The sequence below is a fragment of the Pinus tabuliformis genome, chromosome X (assembly GCF_031772625.1).
Source record: "Pinus tabuliformis cultivar Carrire ecotype Pingquan chromosome X, CPIR1, whole genome shotgun sequence".
NCBI classification, from domain to species: Eukaryota; Viridiplantae; Streptophyta; class Pinopsida; order Pinales; family Pinaceae; genus Pinus; species Pinus tabuliformis.
Genome location: NC_142308.1, coordinates 1,180,403,326 through 1,180,421,798, shown reverse-complemented (window position 1 = coordinate 1,180,421,798; position 18,473 = coordinate 1,180,403,326).

The window sequence follows — 18,473 nt, the reverse complement described above, 5'->3', positions numbered from 1 at the left end:
GAGAAATCAACATTACAAATGGATATCTCCCCCTTCACCCTAGATGTAAAGAGTGTCGGTACTTTAGTACAACAACTAGTTAAATGGGTTTGGGTTAGGGTTTATTTAATGAAACAAATGCATAGCCTAGATTCATGCATAAATATGAATTGGGTGCAGACATATAAAAGTGTATCTCTTTAGAATGACCATTGTTTCTTTCAATAAAACTAGTGTTTGTATTGATTTCACTCAATCTACCGTCACCTTTGGGAAGAGTTGATGGATCACCCAACTTCGCCTAGGTGGAAGCACATAAGGAAGAGTTGATGGATCACCCACACCTCCATGTTGGCTTTCTTGGGTTCAAGAACACATGGCAAGAACATTGATGGATCATTGCAATACCTAGCCCACATTTGCAAGCACACATAAGAAGAGAGTCAAGGAATCACTCCCACACACACTCAAATTGTAGAATTTGACCAACTACTCCATTTGTAAAAGTAGATGCATTTCAATTGATGACATTTATATATAGAGAAGCAAAGTACTATACAATCTAGGGTTGGAGAAATGCCTCTATGTTTACATATTTTTCTCCAACTTGTAGGAAATGCTTAGTTTGGCGGCACCCCAATACTCAAAATGCTTGGAAACACTGAAATGGGTACAAAATGCATGAAAACATCAAAGTGGATATAAACACCTTGGAAAAGTCATCAACCATACCATCCAATGTTTCTAAATATGGAAACTTTGCAAGCTCTTCAATGCTCAATTCCTTATCTTAGTTTTGTTTAAAATGGTTGTTGGCATGGGCAAGGTGATATTTTCTTATAAATCCCACACCCCTATTGGGCACTTAGGTTGGCCTAGAAAATTCCAAAAAAATGTTTGAAGCATCACTTGATCCAGGTGGATATTGGTGGCCACCTGCCAAGTCCACTTGGACCCCCACCATTGTTTCTTTCAGCTTTTTAGTTTTCTTAATTGTAGCACAATTTACTATTTTTAGCAGTTTTTCGGGTCCTGAACTTCCGGAGCCGTTTTGAGGCCCAAAACGACATTTTTTTAGGAAAGCTAGAAGTAATATGGGTCATGTTACTCTTCCCAAAGTTGTATTTCTCGGATAGATCTTTCTAACAAGATATTGTGCGCATCAAATGGAGATCCTATGCCAAAGTTACGACCCTGGGAAGTTGATGTACCAATTTACCCAAACGGGGCCCACAGTTTGGCGTTTCATCTTTTAGGGTTAGGTTTTTGGATGTTTAGGGTTTTCCATTGTTTCTCAACAATAAATAGGCCTTCGAGCCTCATTGTAACCTAGTTCAGAGGCATGTAGCCGCCACATTTCTTCTCAGAGATAAGCTACCATCACCCTAGCTAGGATATTTCCATTTCTGTTTGTAAGCATATTTCAGTGTTTTACAGTAATGAAATGAAGTATTATTTCTGCTACATCTCTATATGTATGGTTATATCTGTAATTTGTTGCGTTCCTATTTAAATCTGGATCAGTGGTATTAGAGCGGTCTGCTCTTTCTCTATCTTTCTTTGCATGTCCCCAATGAGGTTAGGATATAAGGAGTTAGGGCTTGAACTGGTCGAACTTTTGCAAGACCAGCCTTGCAAATCTTGACGGCCTCCCATGGCAGATGAAAAGAAAAATGACTGGGCAGGAGATCCTATCAAAATCTTGCTCAAAGAGGCCCTCGAGCGACAAAGGAATGCGATGATGGACAACTTTGCCCAGATCCTTCAGTGGCTACCCAGGGGCGACACATCTACTTCTAGCAGCTACTCTGGAAGCGCCACACCCTTTAAGGTACAAGTTAACTTTAACATTCCCATATTTGAGGGTCAGATAGATGCAGACGCCGTAGATAAATGGTTAAATTTGCTAGAAGGGTATTTTTCTGTTCATGATTTTTCCGGCCAGGAAAATATTACTTTTGCTCTTCTCAAAGCTGCCCCCACATCAAGGACTGGTGGGAAACCTACTACGAGCAAAAGGATGAAAGTACTACCTCACTGTTTTCAGCCGCACCCACTTGGAATTCATTCTGGATTGCCATCAAAGAACAGTACTACCTTGTCGGAAGCTATGAGGATCAATACATAAAGTGGACCACGCTATGGTAGGGCAGGGACCAAGACGTGTCAGAGTTTACCAATATTTTCCATACCCTTTTCACAAAGTTGGGTATCAAGGATTCAGAGCAGCATTTGGTACTCAAATACCGCGGCTGCCTACACAAGTACATCCAAGAAGAAATAGAATTCCTGAACATCTCCTCGCTCGGCACGACATACCGATATGTCGTCAAGATCAAGCAAAAGTTTAAACAGAAGAAGCGAGACTTTGGATCTGTGAATCCGAAGGAAGGGAAAGGTGCCCCCAAACTGCAAAACAAAGGACAAAGCCAAGGCGGGGTGGCCCAAGACAACCCACCAAAGCTGTAAGCAAAGAACAATGTCGCGAAGTTGAAAAAGGACACGGGAAAGTGGTGTGAGCTCCATAAGAGCTCCACTTACAACACAAGTGAGTGTCGGTCCAAGCAATCACTAGTGGCCGAGCTAAAGGTTTCAGAATCAGATGCATGTTCTTACTCTCAGTCAAAACCCGACAAGGGGAATGAAAAAGGGAAGAAGATTATCGATTCAGAGCCCAACACCATTGTTGCCACCACGAAGATCCAGAACGAGGAACCCAAAGATCCAGAGGAGGAGGAGCGTCTCTTCCACTCCCAGATGTGGGTAAAAGGATCCCCGCTATAGTTCATTGTCGACAGTGGGAGCCAAAAGAACCTCATTTCAGTAGAGGTCGTGAAGCGGCTGGTCTTACCGACCACAATACATCCACAACCCTACACCATCGGGTGGCTTCACCAAGGATGGGATCTTCACGTGAGCCAACAATGTCGCGTTCCATACAACATCAAGCCCTTCACGGATGAGGTATTGTGTGACGTTGCTCCCCTTGATGTTTGTGATGTATTATTAGGACAACAATACTTGTGGAAGCGACATGTTGTGTATGAATCAAGGCCCTGTGTTGTTATTGTTTTTTTGGGAAATAAGTTGTACAAGATAGAGGAGGTAGCACCGCCTACTGCCATCTCTTTTGTTACTGCAAAACAATGCAGTAAGCTCATTTCCAAAACTGGAAATTTGTTTTCATGATGATACACCCTCAAGGAAAGAAGAAGACGGTGGCCATGACCTCCAAACAGGGTCCCTCCGCACGACAACTACAGATGGAAAAGGTCATGGAGGATTGCGAGGACATCTTCACCACCCCCGCAGGGGTTCCTCTGCACTGTCAGGTCAAGCACTCCATCGATTTGACCCCAGGTGCGTCACTTCCCAATGGACCAATCTATCGACACTCTATTCTGGAGAACGATGAAATCAAGATGTAGATTCAGGAGCTGTTGCAGAAAGGTCACATCCGTCTGAGTTCATTGCCTTGTGGGAGCCCGATCGTGTTGGTACAGAAGAAGGATGGGATGTGGAGACTCTATATTGACTATCGGGCGTTGAACAAGATCACTGTCCGTAATAGGTACCCGATCCCACAAATTGATTACCTTCTGGACCAACTGAAGGGGGAAAAATATTTTAGCAAGATCGATTTGAAGTCAGGATATCACCAAGTACCAATTGAACCCTACGATGTGTGGAAGACTGCCTTCAAAGCCAAGGGGGGCCTTTTCAAATGGTTGGTTATGCCTTTCGGATTGACGAATGCTCCTGCAACCTTCATGAGGCTAATGATGACATCTTGCGGGCATTCACAAACTCATTTGTAGTGGTATACTTGGATGACATCCTGATCTTTAGTCAGAGTTGGGAACAACACCTCCACCACATCCGACAAGTTCTCCAAACACTGCGGCAACACAAGTTATGTGCCAATTTGGAGAAATGCACTTTTGGCATGACCCAGGTTTAGTATCTGGACTACATTATTGATGAACTGGGGGTGTATGTGGATCCAACTAAGATCCAAGTCATTCGGGATTGGCCATCTCCAACCACTCTGATAGAGCTCTGCAACTTTCTAGGTTTTTCCAACTTCTATTGTAGGTTTGTGTTGGGATTTTCTCATATCACTTGGCCCTAGTCAAGTCACCAAGGGAGGAGCAAAAGCAAAATTCTATTGGTCTGAATCTCAACAAAAGGCATTCACAGAGTTGAAAGATCGCCACTGCTCAGCAACAGTGCTCACATTACCAGACTTGCAACAACCATTTGAGGTTGAGACAGATGCCTCTGACTATGCTATTGGGGTAGTCCTTACTCAACACGGGCATCCAGTGGCATATCACAATGAGACACTTTCAGACACAGTCCGGAAGTATCCCACTTATGACAAAGAGATGTATTCCATTGTGCAGGCCTGCCAACAATGGAAGCATTACATTTTGGGGAAGGAAACGGTCATCCACACAGACCACCAACCCTACAGTTCATACAAACCCAAGGGAAATTGCAGAATGATTTCCATCAGAAGTGGTCCACATACCTGCAACAGTTCCATTTAAATATCAAGTATAAGAAGGGCAACACTAATAATGTTGCAAATTGCCTTATTCGACCACCGATCATGGTGTTAACCAACGTGCTCAACTCTTGTGGGCATGAGACTTCTGATTGACCACTTCTCTACAAAAGCGACCAAAAATTCGGCCACACATACCAGACACTCTTGGAGGGTCAGCATGTTCCAGATTTTCACCTCCAGGATGCCCTATTATGCCACTTGGGTCACCTTTGTGTTCCTTCAAGCGAGCGTGCCGAGATGAATTGGGAAGCACACTACAGTCGGGTTGCTGGGCATTTCGGGGTTGAGAAAATGGTGGCAGTACTACAGAAGTATTTCTATTGGCCAAATCTTCGACAAGATGTCGGGAAGTACATCAGATCCTACACTCCTTGCGCCATTTCCAAACCGACCATCAAGAAACAAGGCCTCTATACCCCGTTGCCTACCCCTAGTCGACCTTGGGAATCCATCCCCATGGATTACATGTCGGGTCTTCCTTCTATTAAGCATGGAAACGATTGCGTTTTTATGGTCGTCAACATGTTCTCAAAGATGGCCATTATGATGACCTGCAAGAAGAATATCACAACAGAAGCCATTGCTAAACTCTTCTTTAAATGAGTGTGGGTACACTTTGGGATCCCACAGTTTATCATCTTAGATTGAGACAGCAGGTTCCTCAGTACATTTTGGTCCAGTATCTGGTTGATGCTGGACACCAAACTCACTAAGTCCACAACCTTCCATCCTCAAACTAATGGCTAGACAGAGGTTGTCAACAGGATGATCGTACACATTCTGCGCATGTACAACTCAAAGCATCCATGCACATGGGATGAGAGCCTCCCCTATGTTCAACACAGCTACAATCGGGCTCTCCACAGCTCAACTGGCCACAACCCTTTTCAGGTGGGCTTGGGATTCCAGCCATTATGTCCCATTGATGTGGCCATGCCATTTGCAGCTACTTAAGCAGATTCAGCTCATGTCCAGTCCGAAACAGATAGGCAAACAACTTCATTGAGCACGTCCAACATATTCTCCATCAGGTCCACGATATTCTAGAGAAATCAAATGCCAAGTACAAGCAATGACATGATCAACATCGGGTGCCACACAAGTTTCAGGTGGGCGACAAAGTCTGGTTGCATTTGCAAAAGGAACGCCTTACCGGAGCCTATCAGAAACTCAGACCACTCCGATATGGTCCTTACACCATTACCAAGGTTGTGGGAGACAATGCATTTGAGCTCAGCATTCCCCCATTCCTTGGCTTGCACCCAGTATTCAATGTGGACCACCTTCGGCCATACTTTCCACCATTATTAGGCACATCCGATATTGCAAAACAACTCACACCCATAGAGTTAAATCCAGATCGCATGGAACAAGCTGTAATTGATTGGTTCATGGACACACAGATCAAGCACACTCGCCAGCAGAATATCCCACTATATCAAGTTGTCAAAGTAGGCCAACTCCTTCACCAGGGCAAGTGGCTCACCAAGGACCAAGTTCAACAGAAGTTTCCTCATCTCATGGAGGAACTCAATGCAATGGGGACCATTGCTTCCTAAGGGGGGAGGAATGATCTAGGTGGATATTGGTGGCCACTTGACAAGTCCATTTGGACCCCCACCATTGTTTCTTTTAGCTTTTCAGTTTCCTTAATTGTAGCACAGTTTACTATTTTTAGTAGTTTTTCCGGGTCCTAAACTTCCGGAGTTGTTTTGAGGCCCTAAATGACGTTTTTTGGGAAAACTAGAAGCAACATAGGTCCATGGACATATGTTTCTCTTCCCAAAGTTGTAGTTCTTGGATAGATCTTTCTAAAGAGATATTGTGCACGTCAAACAGAGATCGTATGCCAAAGTTATGACCCCGGGAAGTTGATGTACCAATTTACCCACACGGGGCCCACAGTTTGGCGTTTCATCTTCTAGGGTTAGTTTTTTGGATGTTTAGGGTTTTCCATTGTTTCTAAACAATAAATAGGCCTTCGAGCCTCATTGTAACCTAGTTCAGAGGCATGTAGCCGCCACATCTCTTCTTAGAGATAAGCTACCATCGCCCTAGCTAGTTTATTTCCATTTCTGTTTGTAAGCATATTTAAGTATTTTACAGTAATGAAATGAAGTATTATTTCTGCTGCATCTTTATATGTATGGTTATATTTGTAATTTGTTGCATCCCTGTTTAAATCCGGATCATCATTGGAAATGGCTGAAACATTGTTGGTCATACTATATGAAATTTCCAAAGGTGACAAACCCATCAAAGCTCAATCCCCTGTCTTTCTTTTTTATTTAAAGGGTTGTTGGCACAAACTAGGTGATATTTTCCTATGGATCAGACACCCCTTCTAGGCACTTAGGTTGCATGGATACTTTCGAAATCACCTAGAAAGTGACTATAAATGGTCAAATCACCTTGGAAATATCATTGGCCATATTTTATGGTGTTTCTAGGATTTGGAAACATCATTCAATACAACTAACAATGTTTCCAAGGAATTTTACTGTTTAGTCATGTCTAGTGACGTTTCATGTTTTTTATCTGAAGTTTCTAGGCCAACCTAAGTGCTTGATAGGGGCATGGGATTCACAAGAAAATATTGCATTATTTGTGCCAAAAACCTTTTAAGATTTGGAAACACTGTAATAGTCGATAATGTTTCCAAGGCATTTCAACCATTTCTAGTGATGTTTCGGGCATTTTTATTGGAAGTTTCCAAGTCAACCTAAGTTCTTAAGAGGGATGTGAGACCCATAATAAAATATTAAATTGCCCATGTCAATGACGCTTTAAGACAAAATAAATATAGGGGATTGAATTTTGAGGATTTTGTGACCTTTGTAATTAATGGTAATATTAAATTCTTAAAGTAAAATGATTTGAAATTCCATATGATGAGGCCAATGACATTTTGGTCATTTTGAGTGGTCACAATTTATGTTTTTTTTGGAAGTTTCCATGCCAACCTAAGTGCTTGTGAATGAGATCCATTGAATAGCATTGCCTTGTTCATGCCAACAACCCTCTAAGACTAAACAAAGAGAGGGGATTGAGTTTTGAGATTCACCTTGTTATCTAATGGTAATATTAAAGTTTTTACTTTCAAAACAAAGATAGGGGATTGAGTTTTGAGAATCACCTTGTTATCAAATGGTAATATCAAAGTTTTTAATTTTAAAGTAAAAAGATAGAAAATGTAACATAAAGTATTGTAGCTTTTCCTATGGATTCTAGCATTAGTCAAGACCACCAAGTTATGAGATTTTGCATCATATAATCTTCTATGAAAATCAAAACATAGTTATCCTAGAATGCCATTTACTTGTATCATTCTTATTCTTATTTTCTTGCAAGTTAATATGTTATTAAAAATGCCTTTAATATTTATATTTTTGTATTTTTTATATATCCAATTTCTCCCTATATCTAGTTTATAAAGTCACATTTTGCAGATATTCTCTTTTCAAAAAATTATACATATTTCCATGTTTAATGCAACTTAAATTTCCCTTCATTCCATTTTTTTTATTTATTAACAAAAACAACTATAAACTAATTAGCAAGCTGCCTTTTAACATCCATCACAAATTTGTGCCTACAATTCCCGCTCTTTACTAATTATTAGATCCCAGTTTAAAATTCTTGTAAATCCAAGGTTAAAATTCATCTATGATAGTTTTAACAATTTTTTGTGTTTCCTAAGGAATCTTCCTCTTGATCTCTATCTTTTAATGTAACGCTTATTGAGTTGTGGGATCGTGAGATTTGAGATTGCTTTAGAAAAATGTTTCATTGAACTGTGTGGAAGAGTTCAATACCCTCTAATAGGCAATTTGTTCCTCATGACTTTTAGAGAATAATGCCTCAATGAAATCATAATCCCTTTAGCTCAAATTGTCATGCCTAGTTATTGTCTGGTTTTTGTTCCATTTAAATTCTTACTCAACGAACTTAATGAGTTTAGGCTTACTTGACATACATGCAAACTTCCCCAGACTCAGCATAAATGCCCCTACACATATAATATCAGTCATCTTGCAAACTAACGAAGGCAATGGGGATCCATTCAAATTTCAGACCATGGTCTTGTGTATGCAAATCTTAGAGATGCAAGGCAAGGCAGTGTGACTTAACTTGTTAATGCTTATATAGATCCAATTTCTTTTTTGGTTTCAACAGACAAGTTATGAATTTTTATGGGGTGAATTTATTTTTCACATCAATGAAAAATGTAACTACCACCTGCTATACATATCATTGCACTAATTTTATCTATTATGATACAGATGTCAAATGTCATTGCTACAGAGAAGGATCGAAATTATGTACATTTCAGGTTTTTCAAGTATAGTGATTTATCTCGCCATCCTTTCTACAATTTAGTGATAGTATCTAAGTGGTTCTTGAACCATAATCCAATTGAAATGTGAATTTGGATGTTTCTTTTATCCTCTATTGTTCTCTTGATCTAGAAAGGATGCCCATATTTCGAATTTATTTGAAGTTAACATTTCTTACAAAATAACTATAAAAGACTTAAGGTTATTTCCATCTGCATGGACCTTTTGGCCAACATTAGTGACCATTATGTATCTCTTGATCTAGAAAGGATGCCCATATTTCGAATTTATTTGAAGTTAACATTTCTTACAAAATAACTATAAAATACTTAAGGTTATTTCCATCTGCATGGACCTTTTGGCCAACATCAGTGACCATTATGTATCATAGAAGTAGGTAGTGTTATGCTTGCTTGATGTGCATGGTCACCAGTTGAATCTCAGATCTCATGATGCTTTTCTGATTTTGTTTTCTAGAATTTTGAATTTCAATTGCCATGATAATAGGTCTATCTACTTATTAATTCAAGATATCTCCTAATTTTTGTGTCAAATGTTTCAGTTTAGTGGAAAGGCCCTTTTTAGTACTTTCATAATGCTTGGTTATACTAAGGTTCACAATTCTCACACCCAAGTTCAACTGTCATGGTTTTATTTTCTTAGTACTCCAAGGACAATACTACATCATATAGTTATGTTGAGCCATTAGGTCTCTCATATGTGAAGAAGGTAGAACCTATGCCTTTCTATTTTACCTTTGAGCTATTAGGTCTCCCATATGTGAAGAAGGTAGAACACATGCCTTTCTATTTTACAAGATGTCAGTGATGGAAAGTGTAGAAATTAAAAAGAAAATTCAAGAGTTGTTGGATAAAGGGATCATCAGGCCAAGTTCTTCACCATGTGGTTCACCTATTGTTTTGGTGCTAAAGAAGGATGGAACATGGCGCATGTGTGTGGAATTCTGTGCATTAAACAAGATTACGGTAAAGAACTATTACCCACTGCCTGTAATAGATGATTTACTTGATCAATTGAAAGATGAAAAGTATTTTACTAAGTTGGAGTTAAGGAGTGGATACCATCAAATTAGAACTGCTGAAGGAGACATTTTAAAGGCAACATTCAAAACAAAACAAGGTTTGTTTGAATGGCTAGTTATGCCTCTTGGTTTATGTAATGCTCCTGCTACCTTCATGCTTGTGATGAATGATGTGTTGATGCCATTTCTTGATGAGTTTTTTATAGTCTACTTAGATGACATCTTAATTTCCAGTAAATCTCGTGATGAACATGTCATGCATGTGAGAAAAGTACTTGATGTCTTAAAAAGAACAATTGTATCTAAAGATGTCAAAGTGTGAGTTTGAAAAATCTTTAGTTTACTTGGGTCATATAGTTGGAGGAGGTGAGTTGAAAATAGATCCCTCCAAGGTTGATGTAATTTTGAATTGGCCAAGGCCTGAGACAGTTACTGAGGTAAGAATTTTTTTGGGAGCAACCCAAAATTGGAGGAAATTCATAGCTAACTTTTCTTCTATAGCATCTCCTTTGCATGCATTGACTAGTGTGAAAAGGGTGTTTCAGTGGGGAGGCAAACAACAAAAGTCCTTTGATGCATTGAAGGAAAAGATCAGTTCTCCTCCAGTACTTTCACTTCCAGACTTGAGGCAGTCATTTGAGATCCAGACTGATGCTAGTGACTATGCCATGGGCGCAGTCCTCATGGAACATGGTAATCCTATTTGTTTTCATTCGTAAACTTTCAATGGTGCAATGATTAATTATCCTACATATGACAAGGAATTATATGCATTGGTGCAAAGTGTGAAAAAGTGGAAACACTACCTGATGGGCAAGGAAAAAATCATTCACACTGATCATCAGCCATTGCAATACTTTCAATCTCAATCAAAGTTGCGGCAATCAAGGCACTTCCGATGGATGGGTTTTATTCAACAATTCCACTTAGTAATAAGGTATAAGAAATGTATCAACAATAAAGTTGTTGATATGCTTTCTAGGCCTATTATTAGTGAAACTACTTTACTCAAGCATAATTATGTTTTACACGAAAGTTATATTGAGCAATATGCATTAGACAATAACTTTCAGGATGTTTATGCAAGCTTAAGTCAATGTAACCAAATACTGGAATTGAATTATCATTTGCATGATAACATGTTGTACCATCTTGGGAAGCTTTGTATTCCACAGGAAGAAAGAGTCAACATCATAAAAGAGGCACATACTTCTCTTATTGCTGATCATTTTGGTGTAAGTAAGACGACGACACATCTACAAAGGCATTGTTATTGGCCTCATATGCTTGAAAGTGTGCCACGTTTTATCAAAGTATGTTCATTATGTGTAGTTAGTAAGCCTAGCAATAGGAAGTTAGTAATTTACACACAACTTCCGGTTCCTTCACGACCGTGTATGAGTGTTTTTATGGATTTTGTAGGAGGTCTTCCATTGTCAAAAAGAAGCCATGATTATTTGTATGTAGTTGTGGATAGGTTCAACAAAATGTGTATTTTTATGCCATGTAAAAAGAAAATTACAGTTGAACAAAATGCTCAGTTATTCTTTTGGAATGTATGGGTGCATTTTGAATTTCCTACATCCATTATTAGTGATCGAGATTCTTGCTTTGTTGGGAACTTTTGGTCAAGCTTGTGGGGATTCATGGGCACCAAACTGATAAAGAGTACATCATTTCATCCTCAAATAGATGGTAAAACAGAGGTGGTGAACATGACAATGATAAATATTCTTCGTGGGTATTGCAGCAAGCATCCTAAGTTGTGGGATGAACATTTGAACTATATCCAGCATGCTTACAACTGGGCCAAACACTCTTCAATTCAAACATTGCCATTTGAGGCATGTTTGGGATACTTGCCTAAGTATCCTTTGGATTTCATTTTTGGAAAAGATTTTGCTATTGATGGTCATAGTGACATAGACAAAGCAAGAAGGTTCATTGAACAAGTCCAACTGGTACACCAAAGAGTTCAAGAACAACTTGAAAAGAGCCAAGGCAAGTACAAAGCATGTTGGAAATAATACTGAGAGGGGGGGTGAATCAGTATTATCAAATCAATAAAACTTTTTCATTTCCATACTTAGATACATATACGTTACTTCAATTAAGGGAACCCGCGTGTATACGCAACTGTGTCTAATGCAACTAGCGTATATCCAGAATACTTATGATTCAGTTAATCCATTAAATGTTGATCTTTAGTTAGTGCATTAGAACTTCATTAACCATATGTAAAATAAGTAGGTGAAGTAAAACAGAACAGATCATCACACACATGAACACCATGATATAAGGTGGAAACCCAATGTGGGTGAAACCACCTGTTGCAAGTCATCTCTATCTTCTTTTAATAAGAAACTTCATTTTACAATAGTTCTGTACTGGTGCAGTCTTATACTAGTACGCAGGCTTCTACCTGTAGAGGGCTACAACCCTCTCTCGTTTTCCAGACTCTCCTGGATGGGAGCTACAACCCCCTTAGCTCTTGTACTAGCTGATCCATTTACTAGTACGTAGGTGCCTGCCTACTGAAAGCTCCAATCCTTACTCGTTCTCTAGCTGCTACTGAAAGGAGCTACCACCCCCTTTGCTCTTGTACTAGTTGATGTACTAGTACGTAGGCGCTGACCTACAATCTCCTTTCATCCTCCAGGGACCACATTTCATACATTTTCAGACTGGATACTCCTGAAGCACAACACTATAATCTGAAGGCCACGTTTCATCCAATTTTCATACTGGACCCATCAATATCATTGAAGCACAAAACAATCAATACTAGCATCATCAATTTCTGAATCACTGAAACACTGAAACCCTGTCAACAACACAGTCGCCATAACACAGAGCAGACAACAGAACTTTGCAATAACAATCAGACCAAACTGCAACTTCAAATATCATACTTCATAATGTATACACTACTATGATGAACCAAACCCGCGTACATACGCGCTTTCACCAAAGCCAACCCGTGTACAGATCTATAAATATTCAATCATGACTTGCAGCTATTTCAAACTTAAGTTATACCTAGTTCAGAACATTACATGCGTCAATATACAGATCTAGAATAAGCATAATCAACCATATAGAGATAGTTCATTTCAAACCATTTGATCCTGATCTATCCTTAGATCTTGTTCTCCATCAACCAGTGAGATTCCTCCTTAGCTCAGATCAAGCAATGCATCATAAACCCATAACCTACATACTGGATCTCATACTTCATCAGATATTCAAGACTTTTTCCATGCCCTTGCCTAATGATCTTCTTCTCCTTTTATAGTCTTAGGCCTTACTCAATACCATGGTCCAAAACCATTGAGAACCAATACTAGGGACGCAATACCTCGGTTCAACACTTCGGACGCAATACCAAGGACCAAAACCATAGGTCTAAATACCACAGACCAAAAATAAGATTTCCCACATGTTCGCGCTTTTCCGTGCATAAAAGTGCGTGCATACGCATACGTGACTTTTGATCAGCAATCCCGCGTGTATACGCGCCTTTGTATATAGTGAACCTGCATGTATACCCTACTTGGTATATAGCGAACCTGCGTATATACGCGACTTGGTACATAGTGAACCTGCGTATAACTTGCATGTATACCCTACTTGGTATATAGTGAACCTGCGTATATACTCTGAGCCTGCATATATACTCTTCTTTCTTCATTCTTTGTAGTCTGATCATCAATTCCTTGCTACTGACTTGCTGCACTATGATCTGTCATCTGTGTGATTTGCCATCAAGGAAAACACTTGTCTCATAATGCCAACAATCTCCCCCTTTGGACTTGATGGCAAAGCTAACTTGTCATTATTGAGAATTGTCATATGATTCCTTTGAGCTGTCCTGCATCTCATGCATTCAGTCACATCTGATATCTCTTCTGTAGATTCATCTAGTTATAAATAAGTGAGATGTTCTTTTACGAGTGGGTTGCCATCAAGTACAACACATGCATCATAATGCCAACAATCTCCCCCTTTGGACTTGATGGCAACAACACCAAATCACTCTCCCCCTTTGACATCAAGGGCAAAGGGCAGACCAAGATATTCTTTCCTTGATAAACATTCTGCTGTCCATACTCCCCTTGAGTACCTGCTGAAATCTCTGAATGAGCTCCCCCTTTGTATATGCCAAGTTGTACCAATCTGTCCATGCTTCCTCTGAGTACATGCTAAATTCTCTGCACTGCTGAAGTGTGCTGTTCATGCTCCCCCTGACTGTAAGCAAGGTCTGCAAAAAGATGTTTTACAAGAAGAACATGACTCGACCTTCCTATCACCAAGGACTCATACATACATCCATCTCCCATCAAAGTGGGGATATACCAAAAGTTTACACATGATAATACAAGAGTATAACATCATTCATCCCAGGCATAGTGGGGAAACCAACATAGGCCGTTACATGACCTTGATAAAAGAAATACATGACTGAAATATTTCATCATCCTTCTTATGCGTAGTGGGGGTACAAATTACATCAAATGACTACAATAGATAGAGACACACTATTACATCATGAGTCTTGATATGAACTTTACATGAGACCAAACATCTAAATAAGACCATGATATGTTGGCATTTTGGCACAGGAGTGGTGCTATGGTACAGGTGTTGTCCTTGATGGCAATTCTCTTTGGTGACAGATCTCATTTCAGGCGCTCAGAATGAAGGAAATCTTGTATACGCAGGTTCACCTTGCCAAACACGCGTATACACGCGGGTTATACGTTCAGAAGTCGCGTATGCATATACACACACTTTTATGCACAGAAAAGCGCGTACATGGTGGGAAACTTATTTTTGGTCCATGGTTGTTAGTCCTTGGAATTTGAACCTATGGTTTTGGACCATGGTATCTCGTCAGAAGTGTTGACCCCAGGTTTTGGGCCCTTGGTATTGGTTTATTATGGTTTTGGACCGTGGTATTGTGGAAGGCCTAAAACTATAAAAGAGGAAGGAGATCATGTGACAAGGGATCATCTGAATTATTATTGAATATCTGATAATGTATGAGATCTGGAATACTGGTGATTGGGTTATGGTGCAGATCTAGATCTGAATGAAGGAGGAACTTGAGCGCAAGAAGGATAAGGACTATTGATGGATCAAAATCTCAAGGCTTGAACATTGGTATCTCTGTATGATTTTGATCTGTTATATGTGGCGCACTCTTGATCTATAAATCTGGGTTAACTGATGTCTGAATGCTTAAAAGAATAAATTATCCTTTATAGATCTGTACGCAAGTTCAGTGAATTGCAGGTGCGTATACATGCTTTTTCTGTGAGTGAAAGAAGCGTATACGCAGGTTGGTTGTGGTACAGAGGCGTATACTCGCAGGTTGCTGAACAGTGAAGTAGCGTATATATCTTGATTTATGTTCTAGCTGCTTCTGTTTTATTACTGCAGTGTTTTGGGTTCAGAATTGGTGTTTGATTACAGTTACTGTGTTCTAGGTACAGCGATCAGAGAAGTGTTTATTTGGTTTAGCTTTTGATTGGTGAAAAGGAGTTTGGGTTATGCAGAAATTCCTGATGTTTGATTGATGTTACTTGTGGATCCAGTCTGAAAATTAATGAAACGAGGTCCCTGAAAGCAAAGAGAAGGTTGCACCCTTTTGCAGGTAGGAGCCTACGTACTAGTATCTCAAGCTAGTACAAGGACTTAGGGGGTTGGAGCTCCCTTCCAGGAAAGCTGGAGAACGAGAGAGAGTTGTAGCTCTCTGCAGGTTGCAGCCTGCGTACTGGTAAAGACTGCACCAGTACAAAACATTGTAAAGAGAAGTTTCTAATTAAAAAGAAGATAGAGACGAATTGCAGCAGGGGGTTTTCACCCACATTGAGTTTCCTCCTTATATCTTGTGTTCTTGTGTGTGACTGTCTTCTGCTCTGTTTCTCGTACTGTTTATTTGCTTTTGATACACAAATTAATAACTGACATCTGAAAGATAAATCAAATTATCAATCTGCTTTGTATACGCGGGTTTCTTTATCTGTAGTTGCGTATATACGCGGTTTTTATTAACAGAAGTAGCGTATATCATCTGGAATTGAAAAAGGAAATATTTGACTTGATAATACTGATTCACCCCCCCTCTCAGTATTATTTCCAACAATTGGTATCAGAGCAGGTCCTTCTGAAGAAGCTTGATTGCTTGAAGGAAGATCTTTCATCATGAGCAACTACGAGAGGGAAGCATCAATCAGGCCACCGGTTTTTGATGGGACAAACTTCGTATATTGGAAGGTAAGAGTTACTGCCTATTTTCAATCTTTGGGTACAAAAGTCTAGGATATCATAGATACAGGATATACTTTTCTAGCAGCAACTCCTCCAGATCCGGCTGAGAAGAAGAAATATGAAACAAATACAAAGGCGGTCAATACTCTATTGGGATGTCTATCTCAATCAGAATTTGTGAAAGTTATGCAGTTAAAATCAGCAAAAGAAATATGGGACAAGATTGTCCTAAGCTATGAAGGAGATGATCAGGTAAAAAGAGCAAAACTTCAAACCCTCAGGATTCAGTATGAAAATCTCAAGATGTATAATGATGAAAGTGTGGCTAACTATTTTCTTCGTGTAGATGAGATTGTTAATTGTATGAAAAATTTGGGTGAAGAAATAAAAGAGGCTGTTGTGGTTGAAAAAGTTCTAAGATCTTTGTCCCCTAGGTTTGAATCTAAAGTTTCTGCAATAGAAGAAAAAGAGAATCTACAAAGCCTTAAAATGTCACAGCTGCACGGAACTCTAACTGCTTATGAAATGAGGAAAGGAGGACCATCAGATAGGAGAGAAGCTGCCTTCAAGGCTTCAGGCAAAAGCGAGTACTATGAGTCAGGACACGTGTCAGAAGAAGAAGAAGAATCAAATTTTGTCAGAAATCTTCAACGGGGTACTGGACGGTTCCGAGGTAAGTTACCTTTCAAATGCTTTGCTTGTGGAAGAGTCGGTCACTATGCTGCCAAATGTCCTCACAAGGATAAGATTGACAAAGGGAAGGAACCTGTTAGATGGAACAAGAAACAGAATGCAAATAAGAAAAGCTATTACACTCATGAAGATAGTGATGGAATTTCAAATAGTGACGAAGATGAACGAGGTAATAAGTATAAACTTTTAATGGCTTTTGAAGATGATGACTACATGGATGCTATAGATGTAGAAGGTTTTTGTGAAGAGATGACTAATCTCAAAATCTGCTTAGAAGAGAAAAGTGCAATTATTGATTCTCTACAATGTCAACTGGCTGAAAGGGAAAAACATCTTGAAAAATTGGAATGTGAAATTGTTTGTCTTAGAAAGGAGATTGAGAAAACAAAAGCTATTAATCTTAAATTTGTTAAAGGATCTGAAACTCTGGATGAGATTATCAATGTGCAGCGTTCTCCACTAATCAAGACAGGTCTGGGATATAATGGAGAAACATCTCAAGCTTCTACCTCCAAAAGTTATCTTGATGCAGCAAAGAAGAGCGAGCAAAGGCCTAATAGAAATCATCAGGTAAATCAGGGACAATTTACCTCAAGAACGAATAAAGACTATCAAGAAAATCGGGGACAAGCTACCTTAAGGACAAACAGAAGCTACAATCAGCCACAGGTAAAATCTTCCCAATTTGCCTCAAGAATGGATGTCAGTAGAAACTACAATCGGTTGGATGATAGATTTGATAATCGCAGGAGTTTCTTCAATGGCCAATGTTTCTCTTGCCATAATTTTGGTCACAAAGCAGCTCAATGTGTTGCCTATAAGACAATCATGACTAGAGAAGCTCAAAAACAAAGGAATATGATTGGAATCACGAAAAGGACTTATAACAACTTTTCGGCCCTTGAAAATGAAGTTGAATGTTCTATTTGTAATAACTTTGGTCATGAAGATTCTGAATGCAGGAGCAGGTTTGTAAGACAACTCAGAAGGAACATACCTCAAGTGCCAGAACATGGAGAATGAAGGAACCACAACCAGAAAGATGTGGGATAACCTTCTATGCAGAAGGACAGGAAAATATATGGTATATCGACAGCGGATGTTCAAAGCATATGACAGGGGATAAAGAAAAACTTGAATCATATACTGCATTAGAAAAGGGAAAGAAGGTGTCTTTTGGAAATGATACCCCTACAGCCATAAAAGGAAAAGGCACTGCTCAGTTGAAAGAACAGGTCAAAGTTGGAAATGTTTTGTATGTTGATGGCTTGAAGCATAATCTACTAAGTGTTAGTCAGATGTGCGATCAAGGAACCGAGGTAATATTTCGATCAAATGGATGTAGTGTTCGTGATCTTGATACAGGAGAAACAGTGATCAAAGGTAGAAGAACTCCAAATAATCTATACATATTTGAAGAAGGACAACAACAATGCTATTTAAGCAAGGATGATGAACACTGGTTATGGCACTGGAGGTTGGGGCATCTAAGCTTTTCACAAATAAGGAAAGCATGCAAATACTAGGCAGTTCGTGGTCTTCCAGATATCAAAATTCCAGACAACACCATATGCAA